Raw genomic sequence first — 19571 nt, forward strand, 5'->3', positions numbered from 1 at the left:
AGACAGCTCAGTCATATTTATAAAGTTCTTTAAGACAGCTGAAGGGTGTACTTTTTTTGATGGCCCTCAGGTGTTGCGTTTATTACTGTATTTTCTTCTGTTGTGGAAGGATTAGTTCCCACGGATATCCTCAAAGTTTGCCTTTATCATTCTGTGTAACTTATTCATGTCCTATTAAACATTTTTTTTCTAATTATACAAGTAATACACGTTCAATATGGAACACGGAAAGGTAAAAAAACAAAACAAAACAAAAAAACACAGCATAATCTCGCCAGGGGTGAAAACATTTCACACCTTCTTTTTGCATATGCCAATTTCCCTGTGAATCTTAGGCAGCATTTTAAAGAACACCCAAGAGGTCGCTCTAAATCTAAGCGATGTTAAGGATTAGCTGCTATTCAACAAGTTCATACGGAAATCAAAGACTCTTGGTGGAATAAGGAAGCTCGCTTCTAGCAAAGGAACCTGGGCACCCGGGGTTCCCTTAAGGAAGGCAGCTAGCTGGTACACGAAACAGCTGGTTCTGCAGCCACCCGGGGGCGGAGCGGGCGGAGGCGGAGCTTCGATGATTGGGGTAGGGGGAAAGGAGCTACAGGGCTTCCACCAATCAGGGCTCTGCTTTGTTTTCACGTACCGACCAATGAGGGAGCGCTGCTGGCGAGCCTGTCTTCAAATCGGAGACGTGCACCCCTATCGCAGCCAATCAGCAGGCGCCTCTTACACAGCGTCCACCGCGTTCTCGCCCCGCGGGCGGAGCGGCCCCGCCCCGCCCCTCCCCTCCGGCCTCGGCCCCGCCCCGCCGCCGGGCGGCGGGCTGGAGCGGGGGCCGGGCTCTCGGACTCATGCGTCTTGCGCCCGCCGCGGCGGTGCCGAGTCCGCAGGCTGCTGATTGTCCTTCGCGGCGGCCGCGGTAGCAGCCTCCTTACCTCGGCCGGGGCTGCCTGCGCCGGACCGAGCGCGCTTCCCGCGGCCACGGCCGCCCGGAGCAGGTAAGGGGCGCCGGGGCTGCAGCGCCCGTCCGAGCCCGGGCGCGGGGCGGGCTCCCTGGCTCTCCCGCAGCCGCGGCCGGCAGGTCCGCGTCTCCCGGAGCCTCCCGGCCGCCTCGGGGCGCCTCCGCTGGGAGCGCACGGCCGCTGCACCTGGCGGGGCGCGGGGGCGCGGGGGCGGGGAGCCCTGCAGGTGGAGGGGAGACGCGGAGTTGAGTCAGTCCGGCTCGCGGCGCAGGGGACCTGCTGATAAGGAACGATAAGCCAAGTGGCTTTTTTTTTTTTTTTTAAAGTGGGAAAGGTGTCTGTACTTAGGTGGTGTGAGTTACAGCCTTCATGGACACGGGCGCTTTGCAGTGCGTTTAGACAGGAACATGATTTACTTATTATTATTTTAAAATTCGAAACAGCCTTTAACGTGAACTTATTGGAGGTTTTTTCTTCCGTGACAAGTAGACCCAGCAGTGTGACTCACCTTTGTCTGGGCTGCAGTGCGGGCCGTGCGGTGGGGACGAGGGGAGCAACGTGGATGGCGATGCCGAGCTAGTGTGCAAGAGTCTGGGGGTGGCACCTTGTCTCTGTCTCTCCTCGTGGGTGGGTGTAGACTTGAGATTCGTTTTCTTTTTCTTATTTTCTAAACATTAGCATTCGAATTAGAAAAAAGCCTTTCTAAACATAGCCTCCGGGCTTTAGGTTTTAGGGCTGCACCTGCTACCCACGCAGTCATACTTTGCAGACGAGTCCTAGGCAGTTAACTACAGTGATGTGATTTACCTGTGATGAAAAACCTTGAATTGCTGTTACCTTTTCATTGACTTGCGTAACAGCTTTTTCTCATTCACCATTTGTTCACAAGTGAAATGAAGGTCACGAGTTTTAGCGGAAATGGCAGACTCTTGGAGCAGGTCCTCCCTTCCAGGTGCACTGCATTTAGGTCTTTTAATTGAGAAGCTCACTGCACTGCATCAATACTGGTATCCTCTTACTCTCCAGAAGCAGGTAGTGCACCTCAGGCCCATTTTGCAGGTATGTAAGCTCAGAGCCCTAGAGATGAAGGGAATTCTGCCCCAGGTCTGTAGACTTCTGCTATTATATACCTGTTATGGGTTTAATGCACGGTCCAGTACGGTTCCCACCGTCAAGCAAGCTTCTGCATACCGATTTGATTCCCATGTACACCAGTCAGAGGTGGAGATGGTTATTTCCAAGTAAAATATTCTTAGGCTTTTTTTTTTTTCCTCTTAGGTTGCTAAGATAGTTTGAATTTCACCAGAAAGGTGATTTTTCACACAGGTAAGAAAACCTAGCGGTGCTATGTGAAAAATCTCTATTTTAAGTTTTGGGAGGTTTTCCACGTTAGAAAACCTTATCTTCTTTGTTTGCGTCTCTGGCTTAGCATTGGACTTGAGTACTGCTTTCTGAATTGAACTAGTTAATATTCATAACGTAAGTAAAACTGAAGCATAACACATTTTGGTTATGATTTTGTTTCAGGAAGTTTTTACTATAAATTTAGAAGTGTCGAACATGTAAAAATCATCTCTTCCTTGATGAGAGTAACTCAAGGGATTTTGGGGGTTAATGGCAAGTGGGGTTAGACGGGTAGTTGAGAGGGTCCCCTTGAATGATGTCAAGGCTTGGGGAACCCAGGGAGTTGTTAGGTTATGTTAAATTTATTAGTCATCAGGAACATAGAAATGTCTTATTTATTACTGAATGGAGCTGTTAGTCATGAAGCGACATCTTGTTTTCATGGCAGGTGCTCTGCTGGGTGGAACATGTACATTTTGACATAACTTATTTGTCATGTAAGGCATCCCTTACATAGGGCTTGTCCGTTCGGCTCTGATTCTGTTTACTCATTTGTTTTTGCATTAATGTCTTTACTTAATTTTTACTCCTCTGGTCAAATTAAAATTTCTAGCACCCAAGCAGAACATTCCATAAAGAAACCTTTATCATCTGCTAATTTGTACAGAAAGTGAGATCTCTTCCGATGAGCACCTCTTGCAGTGTGGGAAGTTGGAAAGAGATTTAGGCCGCTTGTAGGGTGTTTACCTGTATTCTTAGCTATAGGGCCTGTAGCCCCCGTGTAATTTTCAGGGTTTCTACCCTTCAAAAAAGATTTAATTACGACGTTACACAGCTTCCACTAGATGGTGCACTGGGTGCTGTTTACTGGAGATTTCAATCAGGTTTTTTTTGTTTTTATTAAAAGCATTTCACTGACAAAGATACAAATGTGCTGCAGCTGTCATCACTGAAATTCAAACAGAATTGCAATCAGTGATTTAAGTCAGTTTTATTAAATGAGATCATTTGGAAGGACATGGCAGCTTAATTTAAAGTGAGGGAAGTTGTTAGTCATTTTAGAAACAACAGAACCTAGAACAGAGTGTGAATTTATGGGTCCTTATTTATGTACCCTGGAACTGGTTTGTGTTTTGTTGAAATCTTACGTGAACTCTGGTGAGCTGTTTGAGCGTGCTTTTATGCTTTGCCTTCTTAGATTCCTGGTTCTTTAAACGAAGAGGTAGGACGAAGTGGCTGTATGTAGCAAGATTATTTGATACCTGCTCTGAACGAATACGTAAACATCTTTTTTTCCAGGCGTGTAAAACAGTTTTTATTCCTTGAAGGCTCACTTCGTAAATCCTTCTGTTCTTATGGGAAAGCATGATTGTCAGCTTCACTTAGGAAAGAGCGGGGAGCTTTCTTTCTCCCTTGGGTGGCGGGAGCTCGCTTGTTACTGGCCTGGTTACTGGTTAAATTGCTTGTCACTGATGGTTACAGAAAGGAGATGAGAAAACACAGACGCAGCTTTGGTAACATGCTTGCCGCTTTAGGGTTAGAAATGGCAGGGTTAGTGCAGAGTAAGGACTAGTCAGGGTGACTGCATGTTGTGAGATGTTTTGTGGAAAACACTGGACTTTTAAAGGGCAGCGCAAGCACTCAGGTGAGAAGGTCTGTGGGCGGTTGGTGTGTGTCTGTATGATCCAGTTCCGCTGAGCTTTGTGTGGGCAGGAGAGCGTTGGTAGTTTGCTTCTTGGAACCAGCTCTGGTCCTCAGGGGAGCTGATGGTGGTTTGGGAGGGGAAAATACGTAGGTGCTGCTCCTTCCAGGAAGGAAGCTCCTGGCGGGGCTGCCCGCCCTTGGGGGAGCGTGGCCGGGCGGTGGGCGGTGTAAGCAGCTGGCGGATGAACACACTGCCTGAGTGTGGGCTTCCCCCAGTCAGGGAGCACTGAGTCAGCTTTACAGACGTCCCGTGGTCCAGGCTCGGGCTGCTTAATGCTGCTGGCTTCGAATTTATGTAAAATAAGTAGAATCCTGAACTTGGTAAAATGAATGACTTGTGTTTGCAAGTGAATGGCTTAAGAGAGTTACTTGGATGTGTTAGGTTCTCGAATTATGGTAGGTGCTTGAACATACTTACCTCTGATACCCGGTCTTCCATTCCCTTTGGAAAAAGGCGTTATTAGAAATAGGAAATCTTGAATACGCATGGAGCTGGGGTGTTCGTATTGGGCAGTTGATTTGGGGACAAAAGAAGGCACTGGTCTAAATACTTCTTTGAGCAGAGAAGGGTCAGGCAGGGTGCCCTAGAGGGCTGGTCCAGCTAAGGGGCAGGGAAAACTCTAGGACGTACTGCTGTAGCCTGTACAGTAAAAGCCTCTGATTAGCTTTACTTGTGATTAAAAACTTGCTCTTTGCAAGACAGTGTCTCTTTATGTGTACTTACAGCAATGTGAATCATGAGAATCAAACATTTCTGAGGGTTGTAAACTTCTTTTTTTGGCGCTTGGAAGTTTGTGAAAATGAGGTTGTAAAAGTTTGGAGTGGAGCTAAGGATGAAAAGGATTGTGGAGCCGTGGACTCAGATTTGCCAAGCTTCTGTAGCTGATAATCAAAATAGTTTTTTTTCCTCTTCCTAATATGGCTTGGGATTCAAATTGTGAAGATTCTGTTTGGACCTCTGTGCTCCCTTTCATGTTTGGAATGTAGCTCAGTTCCCAGGAAGGCCCATCAGAGTTGACTGTTTTTTAGACGGTCTAATCAGGGTACAGAGTCCAGGGGGGAGGAGGCGCCGTGATGTGGGTAACGAGGAAATGAATTAATATCATTTAGATCTTTTTAAAATAGGGTCACAATTTCGCATTTTGGAATTTTCAAAATGGTAGTCATTTCACCTTTAACATACATACAGCTGAGTATGAAAACTTGAGGCTGAGGTTGTCAAACTTTATCATTCCTCAGAATCCCCGGGAGGGCTTGTTAAAATTCAGGTGGCTGGTTCACTCCCACAGTTTGGTTCCTCCGGTCTGGGGATGGGCCCTGAGAATATGCATTGCTAATAAGTTCCAGGGTGACGGTCAGTGATGCTTCTGGTCCGGGGAAAACCACTGACAGGATTCCAGGGGGGAATAGAAATGTGGCTAAGAACCCAGGCTTTGAATCCCTGCTCTGCCTGTTCTTCCTTCTTTGACATCAGGCAACCTTCTTACCTCTGGTTTTTCATTTCTAAAGTGGAAATAATGTAGTAGTATGTTGTTGGGAGTATTACGTGACCTCAAATGTGTATAAAAACTCGTAGGACATTGCCTGGAGGGTTGCAAGCCTGCAATCAATGCTGGCTTTTAATCATAAAAGTCAACTGGACGTTGCCTGGAGGGTTGCAAACATGCAATCAATGCTGGCTTTTAATCATAAAAGTCAACTAGTGAATGCAATAACTAGAATCCTGAACCTTGTGGAGTTGAGGTATGTTCTTTAAGGACAGAAACTTCCGTCTTTATCCTCATTTCCCTGCTGTGTGCTATGGGAAGGAAACATGAGTACTCAACTTCTGTTTAATGAATGAAGGGAAAGTTTGTGGATCCTAATAATTTTCCAGAAACCTTTTTAGAGACATAGAACATTTACGTCGCTGGTGTCTTTTTCCCCCTCTAAAAAGCTTGAACTTTTTGGTCAAAATATATTGGACGCTAGCTGTAATCACTGTGGTCCATACTTTATGGAACAGGAGTCTTAAAGGTGGTTCCTTGGGGTTCAGTTACAAGGCAGCACCTGGATGTTCTTCAGGACATCTGCAGTCTCCCCTGGAGAGTGGTGACTGAACTTGATGCCCTCGATGCAGTTCCTGGAGATCTTTCCGAAGCTTGCGGGATGCCTGGTTCCCTTTCTTCCCACGGATCTCTGAGAGCTTTCTTCTCTCTGGCGATCCCCTGGATAGGAGCCCCTCCCTTCCCATCACTTCCTGTCACAATCACACATTTTATTTCCATTGTAGCAGTTATCACACGCGTAACCGTAGCTTTATCTGTTTCCTCTTTATTGTTTCCTTCACTGGAACGTCAACTCCGAGGGCAGGGACCTAATCTTCCCTACTGTGTCCCCAGCACGGGCGCAGTGCCTGGTGAACAGGGACCTGCCGGTTCAGTGAAGGGGCGTGTGAGATGGGGACCCCTCTCGATCGGGTGTGCAGACCCGAGTTAGTGGTCCTCTGTCACTACCGGTCCACGCAGAGCCTCTCGTGTTACTTTATTGCGTTTCCCCCTTTTCTCCTCACAGCCCCCTCTCTCAGGCATAGGTGTCGTTTCCTTGAGTCCTGCCCGGTTATTGGCTGGGCTGGCTGTGCTCGGTCACGCTCCCCACATGCTCGCTGGGCTGGCTGTGCTCGGTCACGCTCCCCACATCCTTGCTGGGCTGGCTGTGCTCGGTCACGCTCCCCACATGCTCGCTGGGCTGGCTGTGCTCGGTCACGCTCCCCACATGCTCGCTGGGCTGGCTGTGCTCGGTCACGCTCCCCACATGCTCGCTGGGCTGGCTGTGCTCGGTTACGCTCCCCACATGCTCGCTGGGCTGGCTGTGCTCGGTTACGCTCCCCACATTCTTGCTGGTACTTGATAATTCCTGAGCTTATAATTTTTTTCTAACCTGATGCCCCAGATGGAGCGTCTGGGCACATATGTTACTGTTCTTATTTGCGATTCTCTGGTTACTAGTGCAGTTAAGTATCTTATCAGATGCTTATTAAGTGTGTGGGTTTCCCTTCCTGTGAACTGGCACTGACATATTTATCTGTATTTAATTGTTTTGCAGGGGGAGCAATCTGTGGTATTTTAATGGCTGGCTTTTCTTCTGGGTGTTCCATGAAGAGGATGATTTCATCTTTACATAATGTTCATGTGTCATTTCCTTCCAGTTCGCGCTCTCTGTGTGTTCTTGCCTCACTGTATTTGTCTAGACTTGCGCCGATGCGTTGAGGATGAGCAGAGATAGTGGCTGCTTGATCACTTTAATACCCTAAAGGGAATTCGTTCTTAGTTTTGCCTCTAATTGGGAGATTTCATTTTTATAAATTGTATTTGATTTCATTTTTGTAAAATTTGTTGTGACTTCACTGTCGTTCGAAAAGCTGGAGAGGTAAAAGCAGAGAACGCTCTTCCTGATCTTTGTAAGGAAACTGACCTGATGGTATTTAGCTCTTAACCCTGAAAAGTTACAGTTGTCTGTACTGAGGTTTTTAAATTAAGTATTTGAATTATTTTCATCAGGCTTTTCCAAGGTAAGTTGTATACGATGACTCTGGTTAGCTGAACGCCGTCGTGGGTTTGGAAGAACAAAGCAGAAGTCGTTATGCATCTTATACCGTGAATTTTAAAAACTTTATTCAAGTGTAAGATATACCTAGAAAAATGCCTACACCATATACCTAGACATATATGATGCATCTGTCCTAAGTGTGCGGCTCCCTGAATTTTCACAGAGCAAACACACTTATGTGAGCAGCATTCAGGTGAAGAAACAGAACATTGCAGGACCCCAGGGGCCGTCCGCCTCCGCATTTTCCTGATCCTGACTTGTAACTGGGGAGTAGTTTGGGTTCCCTGTCACCCGGCTCGTGCTGGGCTCCCATCTTTGTTCGAAGGAGAAATCAAAGTCATGTCTGAGAGCTTTGAAGAAGCATGACCTAGACTCCAGTTCTCGCAGCTGTTGTTTTCTAACCTTTGGTCACAGTACCGCTTCACACTCTTAAAAATTATTAAGGATGTTTCGTCTGTGTGGGTTGTATCTATTAATATTTACTGGGTTAGAACTTCAAGCAGGAAAATTTATTTATAAATTCATTAAAAAATAATAACCCCATTACATGTTAACATAAATAACTTCTTTATGAAAAATAACTTTATTAAAATAATTGAGAAGTGTGACATCGTTTTACATTTTTGCAGCTCTTTTTAATGTCTGGCTTAGTAACTGTTTCTGTATTCAGTGTGTTGTGATTTATTGTTTGGCTGAAATATGTGAAGATAATCCCACCTTCTACAGACCTGCAGTTGGAAAAGAGAGGAGTATTTTCGTATTTTTTTTGGTAGTCATTCTTTGATCCTACAGTAAAACTCTGTTAAGTGGTAGTCTTAAAGTTGAGTTGCAGAGTAGAAGCTGAACCCCAATCAATAAAGCTTTCTCGCTCTGTTACATTTAAATCTGTCGGTCTTTCTTGTACTTTGAGTCTTCTTACCCATACGTGATTGAGGGAATGTTCATTCATGGAGTTACATAAATCTGCCAAATATTGGCCTGTGTTATGATACCATTTGGAAAAAACAAACCAACCATTGGTAGGATCAGCAGTGAGCCCATCAGAAGAATCTGGGAGTACGGAGAAAGCTTTCGTGAAAGTTCCTGGCGGCAGGCATAATTTTTCCAAAAACTGAATTTCTGCTTGAAAGCTTGAATTTTATTATTGGCAACAAACACTTCAGGTGTTTTCCTTGACGCGTCTGGCTCACTGGGTTCAGTTTGAGAAGATGTTTACCAGATACGCAGCTTTGTCTTCCAGTTATTTATATAAGAATACTACTACTCCATGGGGAATAGAAAAAGTTGCTAGTTCGGCTTACACATAGAGCAGCCGGCACAATTTCTCTTCCTCGAGGTGACCGTCATTCTCCAGTGGACAGCTCAGGTTCTTCTCTGCACTTCCTATTTCGTCACACAGAATATTAAAAAGACATGCACTCAAGCGTCAAGATTTCACCCAGTTGTTAGTTTTCACTGTTTCTTCAAGGATATTCTTAGGTGAAACTGGTGCTTTTTCCCCCCTGAGTTCCTCCTGGTGAGGACTGCAGTGTTGGCCTGCACAGTTGGTGCCCCTGCCCTGCTTTGTGCTGAGGTGCCAGCGATTTTACACGCCCTGGCTTGAATATCATCAGTGCAAATGTCAGTGTAGTGAAAAGCACAACCTCTCAGTGCTGTTACACAAAGAGTTTTTACGTCCTGAAAGGTTCTTGAGAAGTCCCCGGGTTTCCTGGACCCTGAGAGCAAAGAGCTGGCACCTGGCATCTCCTCCAGCGCAGCCGGGGGCCAGCCCCTCATTCTGACGTCTCCCTGACGGGGCTGAACCAGACCCAGCTTCTTTGCCTCCTCACTCCTAAAGCGATCTTCTCAGAAGCAGGGCCTTGCCACGTCTCGGCTCAGCTCGGCTCTACTTTTCCCAGTGAAAGAAAGTTTAGTAACACTAGGAAAGCAAGTACTTCTGAGATCAGCAGCTCCAGACGGATATGAAGGTGTGCATTTTGCTGTCTTAACGCAGTAAACACATCCACAGACACGCTATTACTTGTTGACTTTTCTCATCTTTTTAGATGGAGATAATCACAAAGAGACCTGGAAGAAATGTCCTGTGCGTGTATCAAAAAGTATTTGCTCGGTAACATCATAATTAAGAATTATAACAGGTAGTAACCTGTTGGGATGCTCTCGATCTAATGTGTGGTTTAACCTGTTCTTCTGTTCTTTTATTTCCTGTAAATGCTAATCTGATCTTGATTTGGTTCAGTTTCTATTGCTTCATAGGTGGTTGAGTGTACTGGTAGCTGGATTCCGGCAGTGTTGGTTGTCTCTCTGTGATGTTCACGGTCATTGATAATCATTGCCTAGATCCATTATTTTATTAGGGGTTTGCAAAATGGTGATATTTAAATTCTGTCTTTTTAATTTATTAGGATATCTTAATAAAGAGAAAGTATATTATTTGAGATGTAGTTAGTAGAGAAAAGGCAGCTTAAATGTTCGATTAGAAAAAATTAGTTTTCAAGTATGTTCAGGTTGAAGAAATTGGTCTGTCATTTTTCTTTGAAACACCAAGCTAAATTGCACTGGTTTGTAGAAGTAAGTGAATCCAAAGGAAACTATTAACAGAAAAGTCCTTTTGTTGTATTCTTAAAGTAGATTAACTCATTTGAAATAAAATATAATAGTAGACACATCTTGGTGCTATTAAAGGAACTGGAATTTTTTTGAGTTAAACCAAGATTTTTCTTGCCTCTAGAATAATGTAGTTATCGCACGTAATTATCCTTTTACATATCTTAACATCGTGTTCTGAGAGCAGATTTGAAAGTGTATAAGGCATCCTGCCTTGAAGGTGCTGATGGTGCAATAAAATAGGTGAAAAGTTGACAGTTTATATAAATTTGTCACTGGCATTCTGTGGGTTACAGTATTTCCCCCTTAAAAATTTATAATGCTGAGAAATGGATGATAGAAGATAAAGTTTTCTTTGGAAAAACCAAAGCAGTAGGTGAAACTGATTATCTGAGGAGCAGGTTAAATGGAACTGGAGTATGTGTTGGATTCGGGTGAGAGAAAAAGGAGAGGCAGGTGCCTCCAGTCCTAGCCTGCAGACTTTCACCCAGATTCCTGCGGGTGCCGGCTGTGGCTTGGAACAGGTCCTTCTACTCAGGTCACGCTGGTTCGTAGCTGCTCTTTCCTCCCCGCATTCCTTCTCATAATTTGAGTGATTGCTGAATGCACCCTACTTAGTACCTAGATGACAAAAGGTTATATAAATATTTGGACGTTTGTGCAACCCCCCCGGGCACTGACTCACGCCCTGATCAGCAGTGGGATGTTCTTCATTCACTAGTCCGTCCTGTACCCTTCCTCTCGTGTGTGTTTCAGGTTGGTGTCCTCAGCAAAGTGCTTTATTTCATTACTGATGCACATAGTTTCGGGACTGAGGTTTGTCACCTTGTCTTCAGTGCAGTGTCTCACACTCTGTAGACGACAACTAAAGTGATTTTGATTTGGCTTCTGGTGTCTCCGTGGTTCTGATCTCCAGAGGACTCCAGAACTGGGTAATTAAATTTACTCTCTTGCATATGGAGCCCCCAGTATCCGTCAGGGACAGACTGTGACTGGTAAGGCGGGACTGCTTATCAGAATAGACAGTTTCCTGTCTGAGAATAATTGTGGACTTAGCAAAAGCTTTGGAATGCTTTAGCCGGCTGGGACGGGCTTGGAGTTTACAAACAATCACCGCCGTTTATCGGTCCCTTGCTGAAAGCCAGGCACTGTGCTGAGCCAGCTCTCCTTAGATATTCATGCCTAATTCTTACAGCAGCCCTTTAAGTTATTGTCATTTTTATTTTGTAAATGGGAAAAGACCAAGTAGTGGAGAAGTTAAATAATTTGCCCCGAGTCATATGACTAGGAAGTGGTAAAAGCTTGGCTTCAAACCCACGTCACCCGTTGTTCTAAACACCAGAGACCACAGAGTGTGAGAGCATCGTATGATCTGAGCTCGCACCGGCGTTTTTCTCTCCTTATACAACGTCTTCAGTCTTTCTTTCTCTGGCTTCCCATCTTAATCTGGACAAGCGCAAGTCTAACACTTTGCACCAAAGCTCACCCCTCAGGGACAGAAGTTGGCCCGGGAGAAGTCTGAGGGCTCTTCAGAGAGTAGCCCACCACGAGCATAAAATCGTTCTGAAGTTTATGTTGGATCTGATAGGTTAAACGTCACTTGACGTTCCGGGAAGATGTGTCATTTGTACGCCCACCCTTCATCCTCCACAAGAGACCTCAGTTTGAGGGGAAGTCTGTGGGACCTTGCGGAGATGCCCTGGCCAGATGTGGGCCCTGGGTAATTCTCCCTGTTGGCGTGGTGAGGTCGGGAGGGCCGGAGGGCCCCGACGCGGTGCGGGGGGACACTGGTGAGGGGGCGAGTCGGGGGGCAGCCGCGGCAGGGCTGGGCTGGACGCGGATTCCGGCGGAGACTGAGTGGGCCGATGGCCGGGTGGGGTGCTTAGTTCTCCTGCTTCTCAGACGGTGTCATTTCTTCTCTGTTCCTGCTGCTGGCTCTGCTTCTTGCTACTGTCCCTCAGTTGTGGGAGTGGCTTCCGTCCTCCATCTGTCTTTAGACCCCCCACCTCCCGCATGCGTGCACACACACACACACGCACAGCGTGGCTTTGCCCAGCGTCTGGGCTCCAGCGAGCTCGGGTCCACTGAGCCCACCGGAGCCTCGTGTGCGGGAGTCCGTTTGCAGTTGCTTTGTGGCATCCCCTGGGTGTTTGAATGTCTCAGAGTTAGCGTTGATTTCAGCTGCTCTTCCCTCTGAAACCGACTGTGACATTGTTAGGCCGTCTACAAACGGGCAGGAGGAGAACATTTGCATGTCCACTGTGGGTCCCTCTCAGATCCCTGTTTAATCAGCCAAGGGGGCAGAACTCGCTGGAAGGTTGAGCCGAGGCAGCATGAGCTGGAATTCCTTTCTCTGGCCCGTGGTTCCCAGTGAAGCGTGCGTCTGCCTGCGACTACGTCAGGGCTTACGTCGCATCTCCAGCAGATCTACGGGAACAGTCGAGTACCTCCGTTTACGATAATGTGCGTAAACGCTAGGTTCTATGATGTTTTAAACTCAGCTTAGCTTCTCCAAGGCCAGAAGCCTCCTCGTGGATGGTGACTAGATGGTGACTACACCTCCAGTCTCCTGTGTCCTGGAGAGTCTGTTTCTCCAACTCGCTTCCTAGTTTAGCTGATATTTATTGCCCTGGTCACTGAAAACCTTAAGGCCATGTACGTATATCTTAATGGTTAAGGATATAGACTGTAAAACAGAAACATTTTTTTGCAGACCACTTGGTTGAGGTATGACTGACATACAAAAAGCTGAGCGTACTCCACGTCTGCAGTTTAATGAGTGTACATTTCGAGGTAAGTGTACATCTGAGACATCATTGGTATACTCTGTGTCATGAACCTGTTCATCACCTCCAAAATTTCTTCCCGCTCTCTGTATTATTATTCTGTGGTAAGAGTACTTGACCTAAGATCTGCCCTCTGAGCAGGTTAAGAATACCGTGTGGCGCTGTATCTGTAGGCGCTGTGCTGTGCAAATCTCTGGGACTGTCACCTCGTGTAACTGAAACTTTGTACCCTTTGTCTCATGCGTCCCTGTGTCCCCCTGCCCCCAGCCCCTGGAGACCACCGCTCCACTGTTTGCTCTGTGAGCCTGCCTGTTTAGATTGATCACAGAGGCAGTGCCGTATAGCGTCTCTGCCTGTGACCGGCCTGTTTCACGTAGCACAGTATCCTCCAGGTTCATCCACATCGTCAAATGGCCGGGTTTCCTTCTTTAAGGCTGAGTAATATTCTAAACATTTTTGGATTCAGATTCCAGCTCTGCTCGTTGCTGGTCTTATGAACGAAGGCACGTTATCTGCTCTAAGCCTCCGTGTTCTTGCCTGAAGCCCGGCGGCAGGGCCTGCCTCAGGCGAGGGTGGCAAGAGCCCTTGGTGTCGCGTCTGGCACCAGGCGAAGGTCCAGAGTGGCAGTTGCTGTGCCTTGTTAGTTAGCAGTGTGGTTGGAGACACTACGGGGCCGGTTTCCCGTCTCTGCCGTCAGCGCGCAGATGCCGTCATGTCTTCCTTCCCGGTGTCTTGTGGCACCGTTGCTGCCGCCTCCGCCTCAGAGAGCTCGTCCTCCTGGTCTCCCATGCAGGTGGCCGTGACAGCTCGCCCCGCCCTTCACGGTCTCTCCAAAGCCTGTCGTATTTAGGCCCACGTGTTATTCTTTCTTACCCGCCCCCTACTCTGGTCACACGTAGGGCCGTGTCCCGGGACGTGCGTCGTCCTCTGTGTTGTCCTTGCTGACATCCTGGATTTGCTGCAAGTGCCCACCGTCTGTCACGGACAGTCGTGACCTTGCTGTGTGCAGGGCTCCCGGGTCGGAGCTGCTCAGGCCTCCGTCCTCACCCCCCGTCTTGGCTGGGCCCTGGCCTGCCTTTAGAGGTCCAGAGTCTAAGAAGCTTCATTACTCTGTTGCTGTTATTACTCTAGAGTCCAGAGCACTGGAAACCCCGCCGGTCTCCTTTATGCCTAAACCCTGTTAAAAGGAGTTTCGCCCCCGGAGATGTGAGCTGCAGCATCACTGTGTTGCTTCTTTATGTCTTAGTCTTCCTAAAACTCAAAAGTGTTGAGTGGGTGCACAGTAGTATTTCCTTTTGATGTATTTTTGTTCTCTTAGTTTAAGGGATCTTGGCAGTGGATAAACTGAATCTCTTGTTGGTTAAAAAAAAAAAAGTGGGGGGAATGTAAGATGCACGAGTTCATCTGTTCCTTGTTGTCTGGAATCCCTGCTGACCTGGACGCAGCCGTGCCAGCCCCTGTTGTGTTCAGGGCGCAGCGGGGAAGCCGGGGCTCCCGGGCCTTTGTCCATTCAGGTGGCCTGACCCGCACCGCATCCTACGTCATGATAGTCTTAGGGGATCCTTTCGCTGCGGGTGGGATTGAATTTCCTTGGCTTTGATGCGGGGGGCGGGGGGGGGGCATTTTAAGATTAAGAGACCGAGAGGAGGCAGCATGTCCTTGAGGGCGGGGCTTTGCCCTCTCTTTGCTTCGCTGCTGCCATCTGGGTTGAGGGAGGGCGGAGCGAACTCATGGCTCTCCTCCGGAATGCGCTGTGCGTCTCATAGTGAGCAAATGAGGGCGCTGCTCCAGAGGGGTTTTGCCCCTGTGCTGCCGGGCACCTCGCGGGGCCTTGGAGGAGGGAGGAGGGAGGGGAGGGTGGGGAGGGCATTTATCCAGAGTTGTCTCCAGCAGCCTCTTCTTCCTTCTGGAATCTTCCTCTCAGCTCCCCTAGGAGACACGGAGGCCAAGTGCTCTTTCCTAGCTGTCGCCCCTGAGGACTCACCCGTGATTAAGGCTCAACAGATAGAGGACTTTCAGGGGACCGATCCCAGGGTTCAGACCTGCTAATTAGGCCCTTGCGTTTCAATAAATACATCCCCAAAAGAAGCTGGCTGCTTGGTGAAGTGAGTTTCACCCGGTGGAGCTGGGGTCCTCCAGGCAAGACAGGTCAGACATGCTCTGTGTGGTACTTTCATTAGGTGAGAGGTTGGATCCTTTTTTCCTTTGGAATAATTTTGGTAAAATTTCAGAAATGCTGAATGGCAAAGAGACCAGGGTAAATACCATATGACCTTCACCCCAGATTAACAGATGTTAACATTTTGGCATATTTGTTTAAGATTTTTTTTTAAATGAAAGAAAGGGAACAGTGTAGATAAAGTTGAAGCATAATTTGTTGCCCTTTTCTCAGTTCTCTTGCCTCTTCTTCCCCACAGCAATTGCTAATATGAATTTGTATCCTTCCATCTTTTTCTAAATGTGCTTTTTCATATGGATGTTTCTGTCCTTTTAAGGGCATATCCGGTGTTAAAATGACCATCAGCAGAAAAGATACACTGCATGTTTTGTTCTGTTACTTGTTTTTAAAAAATTGTCTGTTGTGCGAGTAGCTAGCCGTGGAGACACGGAGATCAGATGACATTTTCCATTCTAATTTTTTGTATTGTCTGCAGATGTCTTCTGTTTGTACCTAAAATTGCTAATGGAAATCCGTCATTGGTTCCCTGCTATTTAATAGAAATCCTTATTTGTTTGTAATGCCTTAAATTGATTAGAATTTTAAAAAATTGCTACCATTAGTAAGTTGAAAGCCTAATTTGTGGCTAAAATTTCCACATGTACTTCAGCAGATGGTCTCAATATTCTGTGTTTCAAAAAGATGCTGCAGAGATACTGCATTGGGTGTGGAATCGTTGGTAGGGGATGAGTGGGTGGCTGGGAGTTTTTGTCTTGAGCTGACACATGTAGAACCGCTGTTGCTAGGGCCGCTTAGGGAAGGTGGGATTGTGTGGGGAAGTGTGTTATTAAATGTTGCTTCCGTTTTTTTGGCTAACAGTTGTTAGTTTTTTTAATATTAGAACATGTCTCCTTTGGTTTAAGAAGTATACCTAAATATAACATTAGTACTTATGAGTCTCGCCTGTTCTTCTCAGCAAGCTCCCATGTCACTGTCCCCACTGTCTGGTGGACGTTGCACGTGAATCGCTCCTCTTGACCTCAGGCAAAGCCCAAAGTGGAAAAACAGGTCCACTTTTAAACGTACCCAGTTCCTGTTCATGGCGTCACTGTCCTTTTCCTATCTAAGATTAGGAGCTGGAGAGTCATCTTTGAATTCCAGCGTCTCTTCGTTTTTCAGTTTTAGATCTGCTTTCCCCTCACCCCCCGACATTCTGCTGCACTGATCTCCTGTGTTCTGATGGCATTGCCGTCCTTCTGGTTCAAGTCTGCTCACCTCTGACTTAGCTCACTGCGGCTGCTGCTTTGCTGAGCATGCAGCCTTCGGTGTCCCCTGTACCCAGTTATCAGATTTAAAAACACTGCCCACGTTACACTGTTTTCAAAGAGGACTTCTCCCTCATGGACCCTTAAGGGCTCTGAAGTTGCTATAATCAAGCCCCAGTTCTGTCACTTACCAACTACATGACCTTGAATATGTTGTCAGTATTCTGAGACTCAGTTTCCTCATGTGTAAATTGAGGCAGTAACAAGTGTTTAGGGTAGAGGGCTGTCAAGGGCTTGAAGTCAGAGAACGCACTTGGAAGTACAGTAGCTGGCACGGTCCAGTGTTCGGGCACTTATTCCTAATCAGATCAGGTTTTTAATCCCTTTACCCAGATTTCATTGTTTTTCGTATTGTGCTACTCTCTAGTATTCAGCTTTAACCTTCTAAAATTGTAAACTGGTTGTGTGATCATCTCGTTGAACTTTAACCCCTTCCCTTCCAGTCAGACCTTTGCATGCGTGTAAACCTGGGATCCTGTAAATACACACCCGCAGGATTGGCTGCCTCAGAGTTTTCCACCTGTAATGTCTTTCTGTTTGTTTGTGTTCTGTCCATCCTTTAATAATCGAACTCAAAGACCCTCTTTTGTTTTGATTTTCCTGTTTTTCCAACACTAACTTACAGCGGTGGATTATTTTGTTTCTCTGTATGCAGCACCCTCCTGTGGGGTGAGTACCTTTATGTAGAAGCTGTTTCCCTGCCTCCGTTGTGGGTCCCCTCTGGGCTGGGCCCCTGTTTTGAGCTACTCGGGAGCCTAACGGTTGCCGAGTGCTTAATAACGGCTTCATGACGCGCGCTACTTGGTAACTGCCATGCGCGGGGTAAAAACCGCGGCACTCCTTTTGGCAGGACCGCTCCGCACGCGAGTGAGTGTTGATATGTGTGGGCTCAGCAGAGCTGTGCTGCACGAGTAGGGTGGCGTGTACGATGGACGGGGCTTCTGCTCGTTTGAAGGGAAGGCTGCCGTCACACACGAGCTGGGAGGAAAGTGAGCTTCGCGGGGCACAGGAGGTACAGGTCGGAGCTGGAGCAGAGGAAGCGGAACTAGTCCAGGGCTCACCCTGTGGAAGTGGTGGTTGAACAGAGGCTGAGCGCGGCCGCCTGCGGGACCTGGAGCAGTGTTTCGGGCAGAGGGGACAGCGTACGTGGGAAAGGGGAGCTGAGACAGAGCTTGGCGCGGTGTGGACTAGAAGTGCTTAAGACTGGAGTTCTGTTTTGTTTTTTTCTAAATCTTTTTTATGGAAGTCTAGTTGATTTACAGTGTTGTGTTACTTTCTGCTGTAGAGCAAAGTGACCCGGTTACACACACACACACACACACACACATATATATATTCACACACATTCTTTTTCCTATTGTTTTCCAGTACCGTTTATCACAGGATACTGAGTACAGTTCCCTGTGCTCTACCGTAGGACCCTGCTGTTTATCCGAGACTGGGGCTCTGAACGTGAAGGGGCGCGCGGTCCCAGGCGAGCTGGTGAGGTAGGGACGAGGGGCGACGTTGTCCACGGTCTTCTCAAGCCACATTCTGGATTTTTAGATTAGATTCTAAGAGCCAGTTTTCAGGTAGGGAGGGAGCTGATGAGTTTTTAGGACAGATGTGCGTGGGTGTGTACGTGCGCGCGCACATACCTTTTAACGATCGCCCCTTAGTCGCCCGGAGCCAGTGCGTTGCGCGGGGGCAGCTGTAGGTCCACAGTGAGGCGGGTTGCAGCGGCGCAGGGCGGGAAGTGGGCTGAGCCCAGAGACATCAGGAAGGCGATGGCACACGGTGATGGGCTCGACGTAGGAGGGCAGGGAGCCACTCTGAGGGTCTGGCGTGGGCATCTGTGTGGATGCCAGGGTGCGGGGGTCAGGGCAGGTTTGGGAAGTAGCGGAAAGACGTTCAGTTTTAAACGTGTTGAGTCGGAGGGGGCCTCTGCGCGTGAAGCGGGGGCGGCCCTTGGTCACACGCTGGATCCTGGACGGGGGGAGGCCGGGGGAAGGACTAGAGATTCCGCTTACAGGTGACAGTTGCAGCCAAACTCGTTACTCTTCAGTGGCAGCGTTTTCAGGTTCAACGACACCTTTTAGGTATGGAACTTAACGATTTTGGCCGACTGTTTCGCAGAGATTTGTTGAGTGCCTGTCATTTCAAAGTTACAGTGTTAAGCTCTGGGCACATGCAAAGAAGAAGAATATCTAATTTTCCTCTTGGGACTTTAACGTCTAAAGATAAACTACCTAAAAATTGAGCAAAGCACAATGGAACATGATTACAAAGGCAAATAGCGAGGGTAGCTGTGTTTGCTGATTATTCAGGTGTAGGATTTGAAGGTGTGCAGAAACTGGCAGGGCGTGGTGAGCAAGATGGTTGAGTTTTACAGGAAGGCAGGTCTCTTTCCCTTTCGGTAGCAGGAAGCAGGGACGGGGTTGTCCAGGCAGGCTCTGGGGCAGAGCAGTGGCCCCTGGGTCTGTGTGGCGTGGACCCTGCACGAGCACACTGGGTGCGATGCGTGGCTGTGCTGGTGCTGTAAACCGGGTTTATTACTGGTTGTAGAGCCGAAGAGTTCTGGTCCGTTGAGAGGCCACTAGAAAATTGGCGTATTTTATGTAACTGTATTACTTTGTTTCCGTGGTGTTGATGTTGTTGCTTTTGATTGTGGACGAGTATGGGGCAGAGTTAGGGAGGCTTGGTGACCCTAGACGCAGTGCTTTCTCACCGGAGTTCTGAGATCTGTATCTCTATGGCTTCGGTTATTTGCGCGGGGCTGGGAATGAAGATCTGTGAGAGCTTTAAGCTGTGAATGCAAAGAATGCTGCGTTCTGGTGGAGAGGAGCTGCTTCACTGCGTCTGCATTTCGCCGTCGCCTCGATGCCTTTTGCCTGTAAGTAGACGGAAGACTTTAGACTCTGCTTTCCTAGGTGCCTCACGCTGATCCCTTAAGCGTCAGGGTGGGTGTGGGTGAGTGAACTGGGCGTGAAGGTGGGTGGGTTTTTGTATCTCATTGAGGTTGCTCTTCCTGCTGTGCGGGGTAACTGCTTATGGATGTTTCCCGTTCCCTTATAGCTGTACCGGTAAAGGGTCCACCTAAGAAGTCTCGACAGATGCATCCATC

The 19571-nt window shown here is 47.6% G+C and overlaps 1 protein-coding gene across 5 annotated transcripts in view; it reads left to right on the plus strand.

Moving 5' to 3' along the window:
- Window positions 1-795: 795 nt before the first annotated feature.
- MPP7 (MAGUK p55 scaffold protein 7) overlaps window positions 796-19571 on the plus strand; it is a 249485-nt gene continuing 230709 nt past the window's right edge. For 4 of the 5 annotated variants that reach the window (XM_067705690.1, XM_067705717.1, XM_067705708.1 and 1 more), the window contains exon 1: window positions 796-992. The gene's annotated coding sequence lies outside the window, so the exon portion shown is untranslated. Of the gene's footprint in view, window positions 993-12912; window positions 12993-19571 lie in introns of all 5 variants that reach the window. The other variant, XM_067705699.1, reaches the window with a different exon arrangement.

The sequence above is a fragment of the Pseudorca crassidens genome, chromosome 1 (genome assembly GCF_039906515.1).
Source record: "Pseudorca crassidens isolate mPseCra1 chromosome 1, mPseCra1.hap1, whole genome shotgun sequence".
Taxonomy (NCBI): Eukaryota; Metazoa; Chordata; class Mammalia; order Artiodactyla; family Delphinidae; genus Pseudorca; species Pseudorca crassidens.